Raw genomic sequence first — 5348 nt, 5'->3', positions numbered from 1 at the left:
ATATTTGTTATTATTGTTATTTTGTTGTCTTTATACTGTCTTTTTTCTATTTTTTCATTTCTTTTTCTCTTGCTAAAAGTGCTGCTGGAAATTTCAATACCGAGAAGTCCAAGTCTAAGCACGCACGCACGCACGCACGCGCGCGCGCACACACACACACACACACACACACACACACACACACACACACACACACACACACAAGTTATTTTAAAAGAAGACAATTTAAAAAAGTGGATCTGTTTTCCAAGACATTACAACAAAAGAGACAGCAACTTCCGTTTTGATGCTTTTAATTTGATATCCAAAGGAAGTCACATGTCAATTTCATGACAGGAAGTTGACACAGTTGTTTATCTTCCGTCAGCGGCGCCGGTGGAGTTGTAGCTAACGGAGGAATATATCCGCCCAGTGCGTTGTTGGAAAGGAGTGACAGTCAAAGGCAAAAGAAGACAGAGAGGGGTGAGTCAAGTGTGTTTGCAGAAACGACTTTGTGGTGGCAGTTGTTGCGTGCTCTAGCCGTGGCAAGGTGTGCTCGTGTGGGCAGAGTGGCTGGCTGCGAGCACCTGGAAACGCGAGTAGCCTACAATGAATCCATGTACGTTGCATCGCTGTGGTCTGTGTTGCAGACCAGCTAAAAGCGTGTGTTAGAAGGTATCGGTCTGAGGCTATGTTCTGACTACAGACACGCACACACACAGAGAGAGGGACACGCACACACACAGAGAGAGAGACGCACTGAATTCATATCTTACTAATGAGTCAGAATCTTATTAACCTGGAGTCCCAGTTTCTGTCATAATAATCATATATGTTATGTTTTAGGCCTGTTGGCAGAAATCCATTTAAAATGTAGCCTTTGCCATATAAAGACATGTCCTCCATGTCCACTGAAGTTCCTCAGTGTCTCTCTAGTAACATTTTTGTGCTCCAGGTAGCTTTCGCAAGGCTACTTTTACTTTTATACTTTAAGTAAATTTCCAAGCCTGTACTTTGTTACTTTTACTTGAGTAAAGAAGTTTAATCAGTACTTCCACTTTTACCAGAGTATTCTTTAACACAAGTATCTGTACTTGTAACCCTAACCCTTTCCGTACTTAAGTAGAAGTACAGATACTTGTGTTAAAGAATACTCTGGTAAAAGTGGAAGTACTGATTAAATGCTCCCGGGGGCATTGCTGTTATAGCCCGGTTGGGTTTAGGAAACTGCCTGGCAACGTCTCCTAGCACATCTGTCATTGCGAAGCCAGCCTGGCAATGAATATAAATAAATATGAAGGTGGGCCTCCTGAATAATGCAATTTTAATGAACTGGTAAAGCAGTCAGAGTTGTCTCAATGCACTTCATTTATTGTTACAATTTCAAAGAAATACAATTTTTATTTTCTATTTTTAATTCATGTTTTTAAGGGTGCCAGCCCTCAACATTCTTTCTTTGCCCCTGCAGCACCTTTATCCTGGCTGCACGTGGGAGTGGTCACGCAGCTGGCCCAAGAGGTGCAATCAGTGTGAGCCACAGGAAGTCAGAGGGAGGAGAGCCACATGAGGCAGCAGCAGCTGCGTTTCACAGAGGAGATCTCGATCTTCGAGGTGAGGAACAACCCAAATCCCTTCTTTCTTTTAACCCGCAGGTACTGAATTTATAGTTTTGTGTCGACGTTATTTCAGTCAATTCAGAAATCGAGTGCTTTTGCAAGTCCCTGTGCGTTTTCATGACGTTTTTGGTCTGTTAGGGTGGCGGTCAACACATGGCTCGAAATTGAAGTAGTCAATTGTTTAAGAAGTCGTGTGTGGGTCGTTTGCATGTCATTTAACACACTAACGCAAGATGAGAAGCACCTGCTTGGTCTGTACGTCATCTGAATTAAATGATGTACTGAGATGTATCAATTTAACTTGGCCTAATTTGATGTGAGCCAGTCAATCCATAGATCAAAAAACAACAACAACAACAACAACGTTCTGTTGTGCTGTTTGTTTCCATGTGCAGAGAGCAGGTCAGGAGAGGATGGAGGGCGAGGAGGCTCCAAGCCACAGGCCCAGACTGGGCCCAGAACTGAGCTGGACGTACTCTACAAGCTGTCCCACAGACGGTAAGGGTGTTATCCAATTGATCCATGGGCATCGGTGTATTTCTGCATCATCAGAACTAATTCTTGGCTTAAATGTGGGTCTGAAATTCCTCTGGATTTTTAGGCTAACTGGAGCTCAGGCGACAGTTTCAAACGTCTCGTTCTACTCTCTGCTCTGTGTTTTCTCCCTGATGTGTTTCACCTGTTGTTAGGAGGAGGAGGAGGAGCAGGAGGAGGGGAAAAAGACGCCGACGCCGTACTAGGGGAACAGGAGGAGGAGGAGGAGGAGGAGGAGGAGGAGAGAGGAGGAAGAGGGGCTCCTTCAGACAGACCCAGAGAACCAAAAGTGAGTCATTTTCAGTTCATTCGCACCTTTTCATTTTCCTTGTTAAATGGTTGAAAAAAACCTTGATCTTTTCCAACTATGGGGTGGAGTCCGTCATCCGTTTCTTCACTCTACACATGGGTGGTACTCGCCTGATTTAGCGTTAGTCATCTGGTTAAGTTTGAAGCTGATTGGAGCGCAAAATGACACTTTCTAGCATTAAAGAGTTCCACACCTGCAACCCGGGTCTCTTTGCATTGAAATAAATATGAAGGTGGGCCTCCTGCAATTGTAATAAACTGGTAAAGTACTTTTAAATAAATGCGTTTGGACTACATCATTAAATTCTCTCCTATTTGTCGATGAATTTAACGTTCTTCTTTTCTTCTTGGGGAGAAAGGTGGCAGATTGAGACGATGTCGGCCCGGCGCCTCGCCAATTCTCTGCCCCGCACCGGACGCAGACTTCACCCCCGTGGCCTCAGACAACACCAAAGCTCTCCTGAGCTGGAGGTGTACACATAGCACGGCAGGCCCAGGATGGCGACATCCTTGCAGAGGCTCCCAAAGGAGATGGAGGGAGGTTTGCTCCTCAACACGCTGACCTTCATGTCCTGCGTGGCCTTTATCCAGAATGGAGCCTACGTAGACCATGTGCATCTTCAAAATCTTTGCCACCAAATGGGCCTTGCCGCAGGCCAGACTGCAGCAGCTGCTGATCCCGGGGAAACTCACCCTGGACAAAGTGAAGAATGAGGATTTGGAGGCTGCGTCAGACTGTCCCCTACAAGGTTTGTTTTGATATGTTCATGTGGTTCTTTGTTTCTTTTTGGTGGTTGCTTTTTCCCAAGCACTGTCTGTTTTTTTTTATAAAGGCGCTGTGCAAATGAAGCTTTTCAAATTACTATTGCCACAATAACAATGGCTATTGCTATTACTTATCGTCATTGTTCTATTTGTATAAGTTGCAGAATCAAGCTGCCCTCATCCCGTCCCTGCCACCGCCACCCACCAAATTGGAGGACTTTGGCCAGCCCCAGGAAGAGCGGTCTGTTGGAAGAAGATATGGGTCTGTTGGAGGCGTTGGATCTGTCGGTGAAAGTGGAAGAGAAGGGTCTGTCAGACGAAAGTGAAGGATCTTATGGTTTGCCAGCTTACCAAGTGCAGGCTAAAGAAACTGTTCAACTGAAAAAAGATGCACGTTTATTTGAATTAGAGTGACACTGAATGACCAAAGTAAATGTTAAATGTAAGAAAGTAAGTGTATAATGCAATATGTTATAACATAATAGTTTATAATGGTATATAATAGTTGTTATTGCATGCTGGATGCTTGGAGTTGCGATTTTCCCTCCCGTTGTCCTCAGTCCCTGGAAACTGAGCATTGCACTGACGAGCTTTGTTCTGTAACTGTCTTTGTGAATGTTTTAATGTGCCCACATGAACGCAGTCAGACTGATAGCTAGTGGGATTGCTGCGCTAGGTCCTGTCTAGACTCAGAGTCTACGGAAGGCTTTTCAAAGCTGAGCTGAAGTCGGAGGCAAGCACAGCTTGCTTAGGTCTGTAGCTCTCCACCCACATCACAGATCTGATCCCCCTCTGCATAGGTAATGCCTATAATAATGATTGTTAGTATTGTTGTTGTTATTATTAGGTCAAAGTCATGTTCTTGTCTGTAGACACTTATTTTGAGAAAAGTATGTGTTTGCATTGGTGTGTAGCTCTATTTGAATGTGTTTTATTCAATAAAGCTGTTGCTGAAAAAACACATTTTCATCATTTCTTAGGACGCACTCATTTCTCGTCTGGTTTTATATATTGTCATATGTTCAGCACTAATGAAGCCCCAGTGCTAAGAGTAATAAGCCACGTCTACTTTGAATACAGAGACAAGATTAGGCCGTACTGAATTCAAACATATTCAACATTTTATTAGTTTTTAATGTTCCCTCCTCCCTGCTTCAGTCCCATTGTTGGCTGTGGGAATAGTGGATACGTGGTGAATCAAAGCTGTCCTCCTGTCCATCCCAGTGAGGCTCGAGCAGCCCGCTCAGGTGGAGAGCGTCAGAGGTCAAGCTGGCACACAACTTACACAACTTGGCCACGAGGGGGCGGCAACACGCTGCTCTCCGTGTCAACGGGCCGGGTTAACAGGAGACCAGGCGCTGCCGTTTTTGTTCGGCTTATAACGTTTGACAGGAAGGTGCCAGAGCTATGGCAGCTAGACCTACCCCCCAAAAGCCCTTACTGGCTTCCCAGTGGTGCCAAGCAATAGTCCGTACGACCTTCCCCTCCGGAGATATTATCAAAAACGGGTCTATTTCCTGGTTAAATTGCATAAATTAACGTCAAGCGAAAGCGAGGAACTCTGGGTAACCGCACCATGGATTAAGGGAGTGGGACACATTGGGTCCTTTATATAGAGCATGTGGCGCTGATTGAACTGAGCTCATGTGTAGGCTGCGGTCAGGATTCAGGCCAGGGCCCGGAAGAAGCTGTGTCGGCGGTAGCCGTGCTTTTGCCAAGAAGAGCACGGCTACGTCAGCTTGCACACGGCTCTCCCCACACTTTTAATTCGAACTTTTCGGTACTTTGGTGTGGGTAAAACACAAGCGTTAAGTGCAAATAATGTGTATGGAGACAGCAGAATGAACAGCAATATTTCAGGTGGACCACTCTCTCACGTGTCTGCACGATAAACAACACACGCTGCTCTGGCGAAAGCTGTCATTCACCTCGCTGTAAGTCAGTTAGGTTACCCGAGGCACGAAACTTGATTTAGGTTACCAGGGGCACGGAGCTTTGGCGGGTGCGGATGGGGGGTTTAGTCCGAGGGGGGGTGCTTAAGTTCGGGTACACAGGTTCGCCCGGTGCGCAAGGTTCTGGAGGGTTGGGACTGGGGCTGTGGGAGTCTGGGGGGGGGGGGGCTGGGCTGGACTGGCAGAGCTCGGA

The 5348-nt window shown here is 45.9% G+C and overlaps 2 long non-coding RNA genes across 2 annotated transcripts; both read left to right on the top strand.

Annotated features, from left to right (window-relative positions):
* Window positions 1-224: 224 nt before the first annotated feature.
* On the top strand, window positions 225-2015 carry LOC116677379 (uncharacterized). Its single transcript, XR_004328977.1, has 3 exons — window positions 225-462; window positions 1448-1590; window positions 1991-2015. It is a non-coding gene; the product is annotated as an uncharacterized LOC116677379 (long non-coding RNA).
* Window positions 2016-2318: 303 nt separating this feature from the next.
* LOC116677378 (uncharacterized) lies at window positions 2319-3601 on the top strand. The gene is made up of 3 exons (XR_004328976.1): window positions 2319-2418; window positions 2798-3187; window positions 3362-3601. It is a non-coding gene; the product is annotated as an uncharacterized LOC116677378 (long non-coding RNA).
* Window positions 3602-5348: the final 1747 nt, after the last annotated feature.

The sequence above is a fragment of the Etheostoma spectabile genome, unplaced genomic scaffold, assembly GCF_008692095.1.
Source record: "Etheostoma spectabile isolate EspeVRDwgs_2016 unplaced genomic scaffold, UIUC_Espe_1.0 scaffold00004987, whole genome shotgun sequence".
NCBI lineage: Eukaryota > Metazoa > Chordata > Actinopteri > Perciformes > Percidae > Etheostoma > Etheostoma spectabile.
Note: the sequence above shows the minus strand (reverse complement) of the source record. Positions and strands in the feature narration are given on the sequence as shown.